This window comes from Oryctolagus cuniculus, chromosome 13 (assembly GCF_051225735.1).
Source record: "Oryctolagus cuniculus isolate XC-2025 breed Fujian yellow rabbit chromosome 13, ASM5122573v1, whole genome shotgun sequence".
Classification (NCBI taxonomy): Eukaryota; Metazoa; Chordata; class Mammalia; order Lagomorpha; family Leporidae; genus Oryctolagus; species Oryctolagus cuniculus.
This window is the reverse complement of record NC_142879.1, coordinates 28,142,675-28,160,956: the sequence shown is the minus strand read 5'-3', so window position 1 is coordinate 28,160,956 and position 18,282 is coordinate 28,142,675. Positions and strand designations below refer to the sequence as shown.

General features: G+C 40.8%; 1 long non-coding RNA gene across 15 annotated transcripts in view; it reads left to right on the top strand.

The window, feature by feature from the left end:
* The window catches only part of LOC103350974 (uncharacterized), a 183,641-nt gene that overhangs the window by 146,733 nt on the left and 18,626 nt on the right, over window positions 1-18,282 (top strand). For 6 of the 15 annotated variants that reach the window (XR_016219638.1, XR_016219636.1, XR_016219639.1 and 3 more), the window contains one exon: window positions 12,884-13,168. The exons of 8 other annotated variants lie outside the window; for them this stretch is intronic. This is a non-coding gene — a long non-coding RNA (uncharacterized LOC103350974). Of the gene's footprint in view, window positions 1-12,883; window positions 15,179-18,282 lie in introns of those variants that run through there. One more of the 15 variants, XR_016219635.1, reaches the window with a different exon arrangement.

Below are 18,282 nucleotides of genomic sequence, written 5' to 3'. Positions count from 1 at the left end.
GAGCAGCCAGGACTCAAACTGACACCCATATGGGATGCCGGCACTGCAGGCTGGCAGGCTGGGGCTTTAACTCGCTGTGCCTCAGCACTGGCCCTGTGGCATTTTCAATCAGATTATTGTTTAAGAAAATTTTATCTTTTTTTTTTTTTTTTTTTTTTTTTTTTTTTTTTTTACAGATGAAGCATTTGCAGTTCAAAAAGGTTGAGGACTGGGTGATTGTTATACTTTGTAAGCAGTGAAACTGAGATTCCAACACAGATTTCCCTGCTTATAAACTCCCCAGGTGCTCACGGACTACAGAAGATCATGAATCATGTGGGCTTCATTGAGTTTTGATGGATGTGAGATTCTGAGAGGAATGGAAGAGGGATGTAGTCACCACATTGGGCTCTACCGTGTGGCCAAAGGCTGTGGGTAGACTGTTATTTCTTGCCACGCACCTACTGGCTGCAAGTTCCACCAAGGGATTGGAGTTCCAGGCAGAGGCAGAAGCAACAAGAACTTCTGCAAATTTGGTGGTAGAGCATGCCAAAGATACCCTCTTTGGCAACTGCCTTGTGTTCCTTGGGCTTTCAGATGCAATGGTTCCAGTGCAACATTCAGTGAATATGAAGGTACATATTGATGGGAAAATGGGCTAAGACAGTAGGGAGCCTCCTTTGGTTATTGTATGAACTGGTTGTTCACCACCTCTCTCCTTCCCAACTGAGGCCCTCCAAAACTATAAACCTTTACTGAGGGAACATGTCAGGCACAGTATGAGGCTCACAGAACTAAATGTCTTTTCTCAATGCCCCTAAGATGAATAGGAGGTGAAAAAGGCTATCTGGTATTTGTTGCATTACCTGTGCATATTTGTCTCTGTACCTTTCTCTGTGTATGCTTCTTGCAAGCAATGGTTCCATCATCAACAGTTGTGTCCCTAATGTTTATCACAGTACTTTAAAATGATTTTTTTGATGAAGAAATATCTAGCCTATCCATTATTATGGAGAGACAAATAGTTCTAAAAATAATTACGTTCATTAAAGGTACTATGGTATAGGTCTACATGGGAGTACAAAAAAGAAAATTATCAGTTCAGAGTAGGAGCTGGCAAGGAAAAGATTACATGATTTTTAAGATCATTTCAAACAAACACTGATTTGCTGGACAGTTAGACGGGAGGAGGTGGTAGAAGCATTACAGGTGATAAAAAGTTGAGTGAACATATTGCCCATAATGACATGGAATAGCAATGTGAACGACAGAGGAGTGGACACGTAAGAACTTTTCTGTGATGAGCAGATAGGGTGTGAATCTTGGTGACAGAAAGGACTAGAGAAGATAATCTCTATGCCATGCAAAGGGATTGAAATTTATATCAAGGGCAATGGAGGGCTGTTAGGGGGTTTTAAACACACGAGAGATTTAACTAAAACTATTTCTTTAAAAAAAAAAGATCTCAATTGATGATTATGTCCAGAAATGTTTGACAAGGTCAAGATCAGAGCAGGCATGTATTTTAAGGACAGGGGGCAATCGGCAGTACATGGAAATGCCCTGGAGTCAGAAAAAGCTTAGATCATGAAAAAACATTCAGAGCAGAGAGGTTATGCCAGTAGTTCCAAAGAGAAAAGATTAGGGTCAGAGTTAACAGCAGGGGCACAGGAGAGAGAAGAATGTTGCAGAATTTAAGGAGAAAGACGAGGCTGGATGCTGGGGAGGAAGGAGCCTGGGGACACTCCCAGTTTGGCTTGAGAGACTGGGTAGACAGTTACGTTACTCACAGCAATGGAAGAAATGGTAAAGACCAAATCTGGGGGAGGGGTTTGATAGTGGGGTTTTGTACATATTGTTTTGGGATGCTGGTGAAACCTCAGAGGAGGCGATCCAGTGCACAGTGTGTAAATGAAGAGTGAGGTTTGAACTAGAAATGAAAACACTGGGGTCAGCAGAACATGGGCCACAAGGAGTGAATGAGATTACCTAGAAGCAATCTCATTCGATGAGTCATGAAATAAAACAGTACCAAAAATAAAACTCTGGGGTATAAGAAAGGTGCAAACGTTTATGGAGCAACCAAAGGAAGAAGAACGAGGAAAGAACTTGTTGGCTCTGTACATTTGTGACTGGGAAAGAGAAAGTAGTAAGGAGCTAGAGAAATTTAAAATCCAGAAGATTTCAAGAAATGAAAAGGTTTATAAGAAGACAAAGAGGGAGAAGTGAAATGACAGCAGAGGTAAACACGTTGACTATAAAGAGATCACAGATGAGGTGAAGAGTAGATGTTTCTTTGCATGAAGCTAGAAGAAAGGGCACACTGGAGAGAATTAGTCATAGATGTAGGGATGGGAATAAGAGGCAAGTTCACTTGCTGAAAGAACAGGGTTAATATCAGGATCAGAATAAGGAAATTAATAAGGAGGTAGAACAGCAACTTTGAGAATTAGGAAAGACCTGACCAGGTACAAACACAGCAGAGAGGCTGGCGCTGTGGCTCACTAGGCTAATCCTCCACCTGAGGCGCCGGCACCCTGGGTTCTAGTCCCAGTTGGGGCACCGAGTTCTAGTCCCGGTTGCTCTTCTTCCAGTCCAGCTCTCTGCTATGGCCTGGGAAGGCAGTGGAGGATGACCCAAGTGCTTGGGCCCTGCACCTGCATGGGAGACCAGGAGGAGGCACCTGGCTCCTGGCCTCAGATCGGCAAAGCACACCAGCCGTAGCAGCCATTTGCGGGGGGTGAACCAATGGAAGGAAGACCTTTCTCTCTGTCTCTTTCTCACTGTATAACTCTGCCTGTCCAAAAAAAAAAAAAAAAAAAAGGCAGAGAATTGGCACTGGGGTTGGCATCAGGGGTGGGGGCTTCCATGGAGCCCAGACGTGGATGTTGTGGCCATTTGGAGAATAAACCAGCAGACGGAAGATTATTCTCTTTGTGTATCTTTGTGTGCTGCTCTTTCAAATAACTGATAGCTGAATATTAAAAATATTTTAAATAAAATCCCCTGTTGTATGAATGATAGGTAAGATAAATTATAAACAAATTGATAATCCTTCAAGACATATATTCATTTGATGTGATTTACTTCCAAGTCTCAAATTTATTTTAAGATTTTTTATTTATTTACTTATTTATTTGAAAGAGTTATACAGAGAGGTGAGGCGGGGGGGGGGGGGCGGTCTTCTCTCCAATGGTTCACTCCCCAATTGGCTGCAACGGCCAGAGCTGCGTTGATCTGAAGCCAGGAGCCAGGAGCCAGGAGCTTCTTCCAGGTCTCCCACGAGGGTGCAGGAGCCCAAGGATCTGGGCCATCTTCTGCTTTCCCAGGCCACAGCAGAGAGCTGGATTGGAAGTGGAGCAGCTGGGCCTGGAACCGGCTTCCATACGGGATGTCGGTGCTTCAGGCCAGGGCGTTAACCTGCTGTGCCACAGCACCGACCCCCCCCCCCAATTTTTTTTTTAACAAAACTGGTTCAAATGATTACGACTTTACCTACATGCATGATCTTATGGAAACAGCCAAGAAAACACTGAATAAATGAATGAATGGCAAATTGAACCACCAGAGAGGTAAACATTATTAGAAATATACATTTGTGCATCATAGAGAGAGATGGAACCAGAAATAAACCCTAGCACAATTGAGAACTTGAATATAGTAAAATTGGAATTCAAACTGGTAAAAAAAGGATTGATGATCTAGTACCTTGGGTTACTACTAAAGCCCCATGCCCTCCAAGTCCCAGTGGAAGCACCGGATTGAATTTGCTGAGCTCCACCCACCCCCTGGGCCTCAGGTGCTGTCACTCATCTCCTAATAGTTCTACTCAGTCTCCCAGGCACAACCTCCATGGCTCTTGTCTGTCTCAGTGGGAGCCAGAGCAGTTCCAGCAGCCAGGTCTGCCCCGCTGAGACCATGGACCTTAGACACTCTTAACAGCCCTGCCAGGAGTGCAGACTCCAAGCACTGAGAAGGAGGGAGTTGTTGGCTCAGTTTGTCACTCCTTAAACCCCTCTGTGCCATTGCCATTGGACTTGTGCTTTGCTTCCACGGCGGCTCTGTTGACATCCTGTGGGACTGGGCCACAGCCGTGTTTTCTGAGGATGCTGTGGCCAGCCTGGAACGATGCACTGCCTGATTCTCTTCCTTCCTCTCTCCTTTTCCCTCACTCTCCTGCCTTGGGATCCTTTTCCTCACAAACCCTGAACACACAAGATTTGCCTCGGGCTGTGCTTTGAAAGTGACTAGAACACATTCCTTTTCATTCCTTACACCACAGCAAATCACAGGCAGATTAGAGCATCACATAGTGAAAATAAAAATCCATGAAAGGTCAAAAAGAAAATAATAATTCACACGTCTATCTACAAACATGTATGTATTGAAGTATGGGAAATCTAGACTAAGAATTTAATACATTTGGCTTTCTACAAATAAAAAATACTATAAACAGAGTTAAATGACAATAAATGAGAAATATTTGAAGTGTCTTTAGCAAAAATAAGATAACATGTATTAAGATGTTGATACAAGCTAATACATAAAAAGCTCTTATAAATCAATAAAAAACCATAATAAAAATAGACTAAGGATTTGAATGAATAACTCACAAAGAAAAATGATCGAAAAGCATATGACAAAAATTCAGGCTCATAATAGTCAAGGAAATACTAATGAAAACATCACTGGTTTAGTGTTTTTATCTGGCACATTTGGAATCATTAAAACCACACTATGCACTGTGGCATAGTGGGTTAAAGCCCTGGCCTGTAGCACCAGCATCCCATATGGACCCCGGTTTGAGTTCTGGCTGCTCCACTTCCAATCCAGCTTTCTGTTATGGCCTGAGAAAGCAGTAGAAGATGGCCCAAGCCCTGCAACTGCATGGGAGACCCGGAGAAAGCTCCTGGTTCCTGACTTTGGATTGGCCCAGCTCTGGCCATTGCAGCCATTTGGGGAGTAAATCAGCAGATGGAAGATCCCCCCACCCCCACTCTGCCTCTCTCTATAACTCTTTCAACTAAATAAAATAAATCTTTTTTTTTCTTTTTTTAATTTTTTTAACTTTTATTTAATGAATATAAATTTCCAAAGTACAGAATATTGATTACAATGGCTTCCCCCCCATAACGTCCCTCCAACCTGCAACCCTCCCCTTATCCACTCCCTCTCCCCTTCCATTCATATCAAGATTCATTTTCGATTCTCTTTATATACAGAAGATCAGTTGAGCATACATTAAGTAAAGATTTCAACAGTTTGCTCCCACACAGAAACATAAAGTGAAAAATACTGTTTGAGTACTAGTTATAGCATTAAATCTCAATGTACAGCACACTAAGGACAAAGATCCTACATGAGGAGTAAGTGCACAGTGACTCCTGTTGTTGACTTAACAAATTGACACTCTTGTTTATGGCCTCAGTAATCACCCTAGGCTCTTGTCATGAGTTGCCAAGGCTATGGAAGCCCCCTGAGTTCACTGACTCTGATCATTTTTAGACAAGGCCATGGTCAAAGTGGAAGTTCTCTCCTCCCTTCAGAGAAAGGTACCTCCTTCTTTGGTGACCCGTTCTTTCCACTGGGATCTCACTCGTGGAGATCTTTCATTTAGGTTTTTTTTTTCCCCCCCAGAGTGTCTTGGCTTTCCATGCCTGAAATACTCTCATGGGCATTTCAGCCGGATCCGCATGCCTTAAGGGCTGATTATGAGGCCAGAGTGCTGTTAGGACATTTGACATTCTATGGGTCTGCTGTGTATCTCACTTCCCATGTTGGATCATTCTCTCCCTTTTTGATTCTATCTGCTAGTATTTGCAGACACTATTCTTGTTTATGTGATCCCTTTGGTTCTTAGTCCTATCATTATGATCAATTGTGAACAGAAATTGATCACTGGGACTAGTGAGATGGCATTGGTACATGCCACCTCGATGGGATTGAATTGGAATCCCCTGGTATGTTTCTAACTCTACTGTTTGAGGTAAGTCAGCTTGAGCATGTCCCGAATTGCACATCTCTTCCCTCTCTTATTCCCCCTCTTATATTTAACAGCTATCACTTTTCAGTTAAGTTTCAGCACTTAAGAAGAATTGTGTATTGATTACAGTATTCAACCAAAAGTATTAAGTAGAACAAACAAAAAAAAAATACTAAGAGGGATAACATATTAAGCTGCTCATCAACAGTCAGGGTGAGGGCTGATCAAGTCACCGTTTCTCATAGTGTTCATTTCGCTTTAACAGGTTTCCTTTTTGGTGCTCAGTTAGGTGTCACCTATCAAGGAGAAATAAATAAAATAAATCTTTAAAAAAAAAACAAACCAAATGGAATGCCCACAGTTGGTGGGGGGATGCTGTGGTTTGTTTACAACTACTGGGAGGTCTAGAAGTCAGTAGCTTCTTTCTAGAAACATATATAAAAAGCTTCAAGGATAGTCTTAGCTTTAAACTGATAAATCCACACCTAATACTTTTTCTTAAAGAAACAGAGAACTAAGACATCAAGAACATTCAGAGCAACATCCTACTAGCAAGCAGCTGGAAACAATGTAATTACCAAAGAAAGGATTGGCTAAATCCATTTTTGCATTATTAATGTGAGGCGATTTCCTATAATTGTTCAAATTATGGTCTAAAGATTTTATTTATTTATTTGAAAGAGTTACACAGAGGAGAAGGAGAGGTAGAGAGAGAGAGAGAGAGAGAGAGAGAAAGGTCTTCCATCCGATGGTTCACTCCCCAATTGGCTGCAATGGCCAGAGCTGCTCCTATCCAATGCCAGGAGCCAGGAGCTTCTTCCAGGTATCCCACATGGGTGCAGGGGCCCAAGCACTTGGGCCATCTTCTACTGCTTTCCCAGGCCATAGCAGAGAGCTAGATCAGAAGTGGAGCAGCTGGGACTTGAACCGGAGTCCATATGGGATGCCAGCACTGCAGGCGGTGGCTTTACCTGCTGTGCCACAGCACTGGCTCCCAAATTATGGTTTAAAAAGTATAAAAGTTTGTGGGAAAATGTTCTCAACATATGCCAGAATATATTTAGAAAAAGGTTGAAAATAAAATTGCAAGTACAAAAAGCCAAAGAGCTTATGTAATATATGAAACCAACTTCTGGGGCAGGTGCTGTGGCCTGAGAAAGCTGCCTTCTGCAGTGCTGGCATCCCATATGGGCGCCGGTTTGATTCCTGGCTGCTCCACTTTGATCCAAGTCTCTGCTATGGCCTGGGAAAGCAGTGGAAGATGGCCCAAGTCCTTGAATGCCTACACACATGTGGGAGACTGAGGAAGAAGCTCCTGGCTCCTGGCTTCGGATCGGTGCAGCTCCAGCCATTGTGGCCATCTGGGGAGTGAACCAGCAGATGGAAGACTTTCTCTCTGCTTCTGCCTCTGTCACTCTGCCTTTCAAATACATAAATAAATCTTAAAAAAAAAGAAAGAAAGAAACCAGCCTCTTTCTTCTCATTCTCTCCTACCGTGTCTTCAGCATAAAACTAATCTAAATAAGAACTGGGAATACAAACCCTGAAAAATCTGATGGTGAGTCTCTCAGACATTGTTTTTCCTAAATTTTTTTGCTAGATTCATAATCCTAAAATATTATTTTTACATGATTTTGGACCATGGACTTAAAAGTAAAAGTGAAAATTATGAAACTTCTAGAAGGAAGCAAGGGAGAAAATTAGGGACTTTGAGATAGTAAGTACTTCCTACTACATACAAATCTCAAACGATGAAAGAAAAGAAGACAACTGAGCTTTCTCCAAATTGAAAGCTTTCTTCAAAAGATAGCTATCATTAAGAAATGAAATGGCAAGCCACAGAATGAAAGAAAGCATTGGCAATGGATGTGTTTAACAAAGGAGTTGGATCAAGAATATATGAAAAACCTAACAAGTCAATAATGAAACGACTCAATTTAAAAAATGAGGAAAAGATTTGAAGGCATATACTACAAAAGGAGTTCTAAAAGTAGCAATAAACCCATGCAAAGATGGTCAAAGCATTAATTATCTGGGAAATGCAAACTATACCCCCATGAGATACCACTACATGCCCACTAGAATGCCTGGAATTAGAAAGACTGGTAATGCTTAATGTTGGCAAGGATGGGGAACACCCAGAACTCCCACACTGTGCTGATGGAACTGATAATCACACCACATTAGAAAATTGGCAGTTTTGGTGCTGGTTCGAGTCCTGAGTACTCCACTTCTGATCCAGCTCCCTGCTAATGCACCTGGGAAAGCAGTAGAAGATGGCCCAACTCCTTGGGCCCCTGCACCCACATGGGAGACCTAAAAGAAGCTTCTGGTTCCTGGATTCAGTCTGGCCTAGCCCCTGACCATTGCAGCCATTTGGGGAGTGAACCAGCAGATTGAAGATTCCCCCTCTCTTTGTCTCTGTTTCTGTCTCTCTGTAATTGCACCTTTTAAATAAATAAAATCCATCTTAAAACTCTAAATGGACATAGTTAGTAGTATATAAATTACATATCAATAAAAATAAATTTTTTAAAAAGATTTATTTACCTATTTGAAAGTCAGAGTTACAGAAAGAGAGAGAGGAAGAGACACAGAGAGATCTTCCATCCCCTGGCTCACTCCCTAAATGGCTGCAATGGCTGGGGCTGGGCCAGGAACTTCTTCCAGGTCTCCCAAGTAGATGCAGGGGTCCAAGCAATTGGGCCATCTTCTGCTGCTTTCCCAGGCACATTAGCTGGGAGCTGGATAAGAAGTGGAACAGCCAGTGCATGACCCAGTGCCCTTATGGAATGCAGACATTGCATGTGGCATCTTAAGTCACTATGCCACAACACCGTCCCCTTAAGAATTATTTTCTTCCTGTATTCCTTGCTGAGTGAGATCTACTCAATCCTGATTACTCCTTTGTCTTTTATCTTGCCTTCTACTTAATAATGTGTTACTTTTTATCTTTTCTTTTACTTAATAATGGCTTAGGGCCACAATGGCAATTGCTCTGCATATTGTGAGCACCTGTGTGTGTGTGTGTGTGTGTGTGTGTGTGTGACAGACAGAGAGGCAGAGAGAAACAGAGTGAGACAGAGGGAAACAGAGAGGGAGAGATTGTGAACCAAAGAAGAAGCAAAATGGTAGCAGACTCTGTGTAAAGAGAAATTCTTGGAAGTATGGGATCCAGAATACAGACGGGGCTTGGAGAGGAGAGAAAGGATAGGGCAGTGGAAAATTTGAGGTGGACCTCAAGTGTCCTGCCAGCATACAATGGTGCCTTCTGAGACTGTCTGGATGGGGCTGATGGGTGAGCACTACAGAAACCAATCAGGGATGCGTAAAGGCTTCAAGGGAAAGGAGAGGATCTGGGCTGGGCAGGAAGCCTCAGAGCACAGGAAGCCTCTGCCTGCTCACAGTGGCCTTTCAGGGTCGCCCTCTGCTGCGATGGGTACGAGGCATGGCACTGCCGTAGACCATGGGTTCTCGTCTCTACCTTAGTTCCACTTCCAACTCACAGGTACCTGGTAAAGTCCTAGAATTCCAGTGTGCAGAGACTGGGGACCAGAAACCTTTATGCCCGACGATGGCTGGGTCTTTGTGGTTTTGTTAAGCTCTCTCCAGCTGAGAGAGGGCGATGCTCCTCATGCAGATCCATCTCCATCAAGCACCTCATGCTTTCTTTGCTAAAAGCATGGCACTGTTTTTTTCATATAATGTGCCCATTAAGGACCCTTTGCTTTTCACTGGAAGAAAATATAGTCCTGGTCAAGAGAATCCCAAGTGCCTACTAAGTGGAATGTAGGACTAGAAGCATCGCTGAGAAGATCCATGCCAAACACACTTTATCACAGTGAATTTGGTCTGTATCATCGGTCTTAGAAAATTGTACAGCAGCAGAGCTGACTTTCTTCCAAAAGCAGACTGTTAGAATTCATGACATGACAATACCACCATTAATCTGACCTCATCTTCACCAGACAGTCAAGAGGAACAAATTCACAGATTCCCATAACTACTATAAAATTATACATCAATTCAACATTTAGGGGTCAGATATCAATCCTGAAATACATTGTTAAAAATAACATCCAGATAAAATGAACACTTGGATCCCTTGGCCCCTATAAAAAGGGTAATTAACACACATAATAAATGGAATGAATTTCTGACATTTTTAGTTTAATTTCAAAAGATTTATTTATTTACTTGAAAGGCAGAGTTACAGAGAGAGAGGAAGTGATAGAGAGAAAGAGAGAGAGAGAGAGAGATCTTCCATCCACTGGTTCACTCCCCAAATGGCAATAATGTCCCGGGCTGGGCCAGGACAAAGCAAGGAGCCAGGAGCTTTATCTGGGTCTCCAATGCGGGTGCAGGTGCTCAAGCACTTGGGCCATCCTTTGCTGCTTTCCCAGGTGCATTAGCAGGGAAGTGGAGCAGCCAGGACATCCATATGGGATGCTGGTGTCATAGGCTGCGACTTAACACTGGCCACCATTTTTGATATTTTAATTTGGGGTTTCAGAATTTAAACTTAGGCTGCTGATACTGATCACTACTGCATCATTATTGAAACAAGAAAGAATCCCCTTCCACCTTACCCTTACTTCTATTTTTTAAAACTTGCTAGAAAATTTACATGCAATGTTACTGAAAGACACTTTCCAAATACTTGTAATTGATCTCAATGCAATCACTTGTGCACTGATTAACTTTAATGGCCAAGGTAACAAAAAAGAGCACTTTCACTACTATTTGATGTTTTGTTTTTGATCATGGTTGTAGTAGAATCTAAAAAACTTGGCTTCAGGAGAGAATAATTAGCCAGCTAATTAATTAAGATCTATTTATGCTTTTATTTTCAAGGCATTTGTTGGTCTTAACTGAAGTGTTCTATTTTCTTTTAAGATTTGATAGCCCAGAAAGGGGTAGTAAGGCAAGAAATATACTTCAAAAAGTCCATGGTAAATGCAATGAAAAGGTTGGTTTATTTGGAAACAAAAATTTTTGAAATTCATACCTAGTTTTTTCAGAACATTCATTCCCTAAAAACTTCTTTTCACTCTAAAAAAGAGACACAGAAGTCTAACATGCTAGGAGTTACTAGAGGGAGAGAAGCAACCTGAGGTCCCCTTCAGGTATAGGATCCAGGGTACACCTGAAAGAATTAAGCTTGGGGAACTCTGTTTTGAGGGTTATACATTTAATCATTGCACTTCTATTATTATCATCCCTATTTTCAGATGAAAAGACTGAGGCACAGTGAGAATAAGTGATAGGTGCAAGTTAACAGAGAAGGTGGGGGAACAAGGATTTTCATTTAGACAATATAAGCCAAAAGTCTTGCAGGTGTATCATGATTAGATAATATGCAGTATCAAAAGTTGTTAGCATGGTGTTCTTCATATAATAGGTGCTCGAAAATGTTAGACAGTATTAATAGATACAGTCCTTTGGTCCCTATAGATTTTATAGTCAATAACAAGTGATAATATCATAAGTAAGATATTAACAAATGGGCTCTTTGTTCTTCTCTGCTATAGTGAGTGTGGTTGACACAGGACCCTTATCTGCAAACCAAAGTTACACAGGTGTATGTGGTGCTGAGGTGAGGAAGCCGAGGAGCCTCTTCCAAACAAGCACATGGGAATAAGGTCTCAGTTCTTTGGTTCACCTTCATAGTTTAAAACAACCAGTTAAATCACAAACTTTGGAGTGGAAGCGGGGAGATTCAAACTTGTTCGACAACAGATAGAAAAATAACGAATCACTGGGCTGAGCGCTTCCAATCAATGATTGCAAAATTAAACAGGAATTCTAACCTGTTATTTAATTTCTATATACCTAGTTGTTTCCTTAAGGGAGTTTAAGGATAAATGCTAAGGTTGGGTCTGTCAGTTTTCCTGTTTTCTGGGGGAAGGAGGGGAGGGGGTGAGGGGTAGGGCAGAAGGCTGGAGGGTTCCTTGTGGGGTTTCTTAAAGAGTGGGAGCTGGGCAGGGGTGTTTCAGGGCCTTGAATGTGCTGATGTACCTAGTGTGGCTGAGCAGAGGGAGATGAGATACACATCTTACTTTATACTGTTTTCTACTTTTTGCAAGATGCATCTTGCTAGACTAGTTTTGAAGAACTATGCTTAGTAGACATTTGCTTAAGGAACTCTTGTAAGTTTATACACTTTCTCTGTTCACATAAACTGAGAATTATTTTTTTACCCATTTTCTTATAGACCGTCATTACATAAAGAAGGCCTGTCATTTTCAAGTGTGTTTCTTTATATCTTATTTTTTTTTCCTTTTCACATTTCTGTCGCTTACACCTAACTTTTGGAAGATGATATCAGGGCTTACATGGTTAATAAAAGCAAACTAAACCAAATAATCACCTTCTAGTACTTCTTTCAGCATATTCTAATTTTTTAATGGAGAAAATGCATTCTTAAATTAAATATGCATAATAAGGAATACTAATAATAAGAATAAAGTGGAATATGTGAGAATGAATCTAGTGCTGTAAGCAAAATGCATTTGATTTGCTAAGGATAAAAGCTGGCTTGAATCAGTAAGAATCAGTACAATAAAGAAAACCCTCATAATGTTCATAAATTGTCCATAATTGTATGGATTTTAAATATAAAACTTGGCAGTGGCAAAAGCTAAAAGCCATTAGGAGAGATACTATTGTGCAATACATCAGAAGCAGCAAGTCACAATCTTATGAAAAAAAAAAAAAAAAACCCTAGCTAGAGTTTTCTAAAATTTTGATAACCATACTTGAGACTTGTCTTGATGTTTACTACAATGTGTGCATTGTTCAACAAGGCATGGCCTAATGCATATATGAATTGTATTTGAAAAGAGCTACTAATTAACATGAATACCCTTCTTCCCTGAAGGTCGTGTATTGCAAAGTTCTTTTTTTCTTTTTCTTTTCCAGCTGAATATCGCTAAAGGAATCCTCCACAACAACCATTAGATTAAGAGACTAGTCTGTTTTCTCTCTGACATTGAGTCACAGTTTTAAAGAGTCTTTCTTGTGCCAAGAAGTCATACCAAAAAATCCCACAATATTTAAAGGCAAGGTAGAGAGCAGAGAAAATAATCTTCCTCATTGTTCAGTGCACCTGGCCTCAATCCATTCATTAAGCTTTATTCAGTCATCATCTTCTTCTTATAATATTTAAAACCTATTTTCCTAAAATTTTTAAACTTTATCTCTTAAGTGAGATTGGTCAGGAGTTTTTTTCTTTGGACACTATTTCAGCCAATATTTTCCAGAATCCTTGGGGGGTTGTCCCTGAAGAGTTTTCCAGATAGACTGTAAAAGCACTTAGGGTCTTTGTTCTACTATTCTGCCCTGAGGGAAACTCTAGAACCTTCTGTTGTTTCAGATTGGGATCCAGTAGGTTTTTTGGCATAGATGTTTCAAGAAACATAGCTAGAATATAGGGAGTCACAAGGTTTAATATTGCTGTATACCAAAAATAACTCTTAGCTAAATCCCTTCAGTTGGAGTTTTGTCTCTGTATTGGTTGATTTTGTATGTCAGATTGGCTAAGCTATAGGGTCCACCTATATGATCAGATACCAGTGTAGACATTAATGTGAACGTATTCTTAAGATATGATTAACACTTACATAGGAAGACTTTAACAAAGCCCCAATAATCTGTGTGAGCTTCATCCAGTAAGTTGAAAGTCTTAAGAGCAAGGACTGAAGTTTTCCCAAGAAAAAGCATTTCTGCCTGGAGACTGCACCTGGAATCCTAGACTAAATTTCCGGACTGCCGACATCAGACTCAAGACAGGCAAACAGCTCTTCCCTGGATTCCTTGCCTGCTGCTGTCCTCTCTAGATAAGTCCTTAAAATCAACCCATCAATCAAAAAACTCCATTCCTACTGAATCTGTTCATCTGGAGAAATCTGACTAACCTTATACACTATTTAAATAAAAGTAATAGCAAAACATGCTCTTTTAACCACTTGGCTTCTAGAATAAACCTGGGTTTTGAGCCAAGTTTGAATAATGCAATGAAGTGATTAAAGAACTAAAGTGATTAAATAACTTTGTTATTTTGCCTACTTGGTTCCAGATAACCTATTTGATAAATACATGCAGGGGTACTTCAAAAAGTTCATGGCTATCATTAGGCCAAGTGAAATAAGCCAGACTCAGAAAGACAAATGTCACATATTTTCTTTCATGTGTGGAAGTTACTATAGAGAGCATAAAAATTGTGTGGATGTCATATCATTTGGAACATAATTATAGATATTACTTCACTGAATTATACACATACATGACAATACACACTTCTTTCCCACATTATGATCTTGTCATGGATCCTTCATTTTGAGATATTAATTTTGCAATCAATCTCCTAATTAATTTTCAAGAAAAAATAGTATATATGTGTACACATATAATGTTCAGATATGAGATGAATGTGACAAAATTGTTAAAAAGTTAAGGGAAATGGAATTAAAAGGTAAGTGTATTTCAGCACCAAAAAATTTGAAATCCACAGATTTTTCATATCATGCATTTTTCATGACCCCTCATGTGCTTGCATTTCAAAAAACTTTCCCCACCAAAGTCAACCTCTTTTAATTCCATTTTCACAGACGTTATGAAGTATGTTCATACATTATTTTTGCTGGTCAATCTGGTTAGAAAAATTCCCTGAGAATTTGTCAAGTGTGTAGACTTTTTCCATGTCTGAAACTATGGATGGTTGCGTGGCTATTATTGGAATTGACTGAGTTACTCCAGTTAGGATTTGCTTTTGGATATATCAGACAGAAGTTCTCATGCTTACTTTGAAATTTTATCTGTTTCTATTAATTTTCTACTATGTAAGTATTTTATTTATTTAATTCACAGGCTTTTATTGGGGTTCCACTCCCGGGCGAGGTTCCCCGGTCCCAACAGAGCAACAGAGCGGGGGCCCGGGGAAGTCGCGCGTCAGAGATTGGGAGAGCTCCTTTTATAGATTCAGGGCATTGGCGTTAACGGTTGAGGCGGGTCTGATCCTCTTGGTTGACCTTTAGGCACCCGCAGGGACCTTGGCAAGGACTTTCTTCCCCGGAAGTAGGCCTCTCCATTCCCGGAAGTGTAGGCCTTCCCTCCTTGTGGATCCCAAAGCTACCATCCTGACCTTTTGGTGATAGGAAAGGGGGCAACGATGAGTCTCTCTGGCTACTTCCTGCTGACTGGGGATGTCGTCTCTATGTAAGTATTTTAAAATGAAATGAAAGGCATCTAACTTACTCCTCATGTAGGATCTCTGTATTTAATGTGCTGTACATTGTGATTTAATGCTATACCTAGTACTCAAACAGTATTTTACACTTTGTGTTTCTGTGTGGGTGCAAACTATTGAAATCTTTACTTAATATACACTAAATTGATCTTCTGTATATAAAGATAATTGAAAATGAATCTTGATGTGATTGGAAGGGGAGAGGGAGCAGAGAGGGGAGGGTTGCGGGTGGGAGGGAGGTTATGGGTTGGAAAAAGACATTGTAATCCATAAGCTGTACTTTGGAAATTTATATTTACTAAATAAAAGATAAAAAAAAGAAATGAAAGGCATCTAATGGCCTCTTCAACGTGACCCTCCCCACCACCATAGCTCACACTGCCAGTTTGCAGTGAAAAGGACACAGATGTTGGAGGGGGGCTTTAAACATCACCTCTCCAGTCTTCTGGATACATCCATTAATGGAGTCAACCTACAGGATCAATATAGTTAGTGATAGTTCATCATGGACAAGGCACTCTGTTCTGTACTCATTCATTATGGGATGTCTCCTTGGAGAATGTAGTATTGTAGGGGGCATTGTCTATAATGTGAAGCAGAATGTGATTCATTCTTAAAAAAGAAAAGCAAATAACCCAGCTAACCAAACAAAAACACCTGAGTCTGTGTAACTGTAAGTGATGAAGCTGTCCCTTCCAGCCCAGTGGTCTGCTGAGGACAGAGTCCTCCAGAGGATAGAATGTGGCATATAAGGGAAGTAGGATGTTGGTCAGTGATGGGGTGTAATAATTGGCAGAAGCCATGCAGTAGAGGGAGAGCATGAAGATGAAAATGGTCAGGGTACACAGGCTGGTTTAGGTGGCCTCGCGCTTCCTGTCAATGTGGTTAATCTTAATGTGTGCCTACAAGGAAGAGATCTGGGAATAGTGACTTGCCCCAAATGGTAGAGTTAAAAACATACCAGGGGATTCCAATTCAATCCCATCAAGGTGGCATGTACCAATGCCATCTCACTATTCCAAGTGATCAATTTCAGTTCACAATTGATCATAATGAAAGGACTAAGAGTCAAAGGGAGCACATAAACAAGTCTAGTACCTGCTAACACTAACCGATGGAATAAATAAAGGGGAGAGTGATCCAACATGGGAAGCGAGATACTCAGCAGACTCATAGAATGGCAGATGTCCTAAATAGCACTCTGGCCTCAGAATCAGCCCTAAAGGCATTCGGATCTGGCTGAAAAGCCCATGAGAGTATTTCAGGCATGGAAAGCCAAGACACTCTGGCAAAAGATCTCTGTGAGTGAGATCCCAGTGGAAAGAACAGGTCTTCAAAGAAGGAGGTACCTTTCTCTGAAGGGAGGAGAGAACCTCCACTTTGACTATGACCTTGTCTAAACAAGATAAGAATCGGAGAACTCAGAGGGCTTCCATAGCCTTGGAAACTCATGACCGGAGCATAGGGAGACTACTGATGCATAGACAGGAGTGTCAATTGGTAAAGTCAACAACGGGAGTCACTGTGCACTTACTCCTCATGTAGGATCTCTGTCCTTAATGTGCTGTGTATTGAGATTTAATGCTATAACGAGTACTCAAACAATATATTTCACTTTGTGTTTTTATGGGGGTGCAAACTGTTGAAATCTTTACCTAATGTATACTAAACTGATCCTCTGTAAAAAAAAAAAAAAAAGAAATTGTCAACTCCCAACTTGACTCTCACTGGGATTAAACATGACAATAGGTCTGATCTGATTTCATCATCATTTAAAAAAAATCATCTATTATTTTTCACTTTTTGTTTTTGTGTGAGCAAACTGTTGAAATCCTTACTTAATGTATACTAAGCTGATCTTCTGTATATTAAGATAATCGAAAATGAATCTTGATGTGAATGGAAGGGGAGAGGGAGTGGGAAAGGGGAGTGTAGTGGGTGGGAGGGACGGTATGTGGGGGAAGCCATTGTAATCCATAAATCGTACTTTGGAAATTTATATTCATTAAATAAAAGTTAAAAAAAATAAAAAAAAATAAAAAAAGTGGTAAACCATTGAAATGACTGTAATTCATGGCAAAGAAATTCAGTACGATTCCATTGGCTTCTTATTAATTTTTGGAAGGCATCTTGACTGTGACAAGAAGGGTGGAGGAGGGCCAGGGAGCAGAGGACTAAAGTTCCAAGGGGATTGATTGGAAAGCATTGGTGAGTCATTTAAAAGTTTTATCTGGGGAAGTTCTGCTTGTTTTACAAACCTCCCTCACTGCTACTGAGCACACTGCCTCCAACATCTTTGCTGGAAAAGTCTGATTTTAACATTAAGGAACTGATTCCCTAAAATTGGACCATTCCCCATCCAAATGGAATCTTGCCCTTGTACAGAAACATGTCCACAGGGATAAACCTGACCAGGAATGGGAGGGCCATGTGGGAAGAAGACATGACAAGGCCCCGGGTGAAGGAGTTGCCTTGAATGAATGGTAACAGAGAGGATGCACTGTGTTTTCCTGTTTGGGAGGTTTAATTCTTCACGGTTTGCTTGGCTGTCAGAACACTTCACATTTTTATTTGTGAACATACATGGTGATCATCCTTAAGACAAAAAAAAAATCTGATGGCAGGTCCCTTGGTGCCGTTGTTCAGAACAGATGTTGCAATCAGAGCTGGGCCTTCAATTCTCACCTCTGAGATGTTGTAAATTGCATAAAGAAGCATCTCTGCTCCCCCTTTCATGTTTCACATACCACTCATGGTGGTAACCGTGGAGAAAAAAGTTGAAATTGACAAACTTAACCAAGTTGTTGCTCACCAGGACAGAGCCGTTGTTTGTGTTGATCCAGTCACCCACAGCTCATGTAACAAGCAAAATACATAAATTTAACTCAACAGGGGAATCTAAAAGGGAGCCTCACACACTTGGATCATCAGCATGGAACAGCAATGTGGAAGCATGAGGTTCAGGAAAGCGTAAACATTCCTTTTCACATTGAGGAACAATACGAGAGTGACAGAAGCAGAAGCAGTGTGGAGTAGCCTGAACACTGTCTCTCCACTTAGAGAGCAAAAGGGG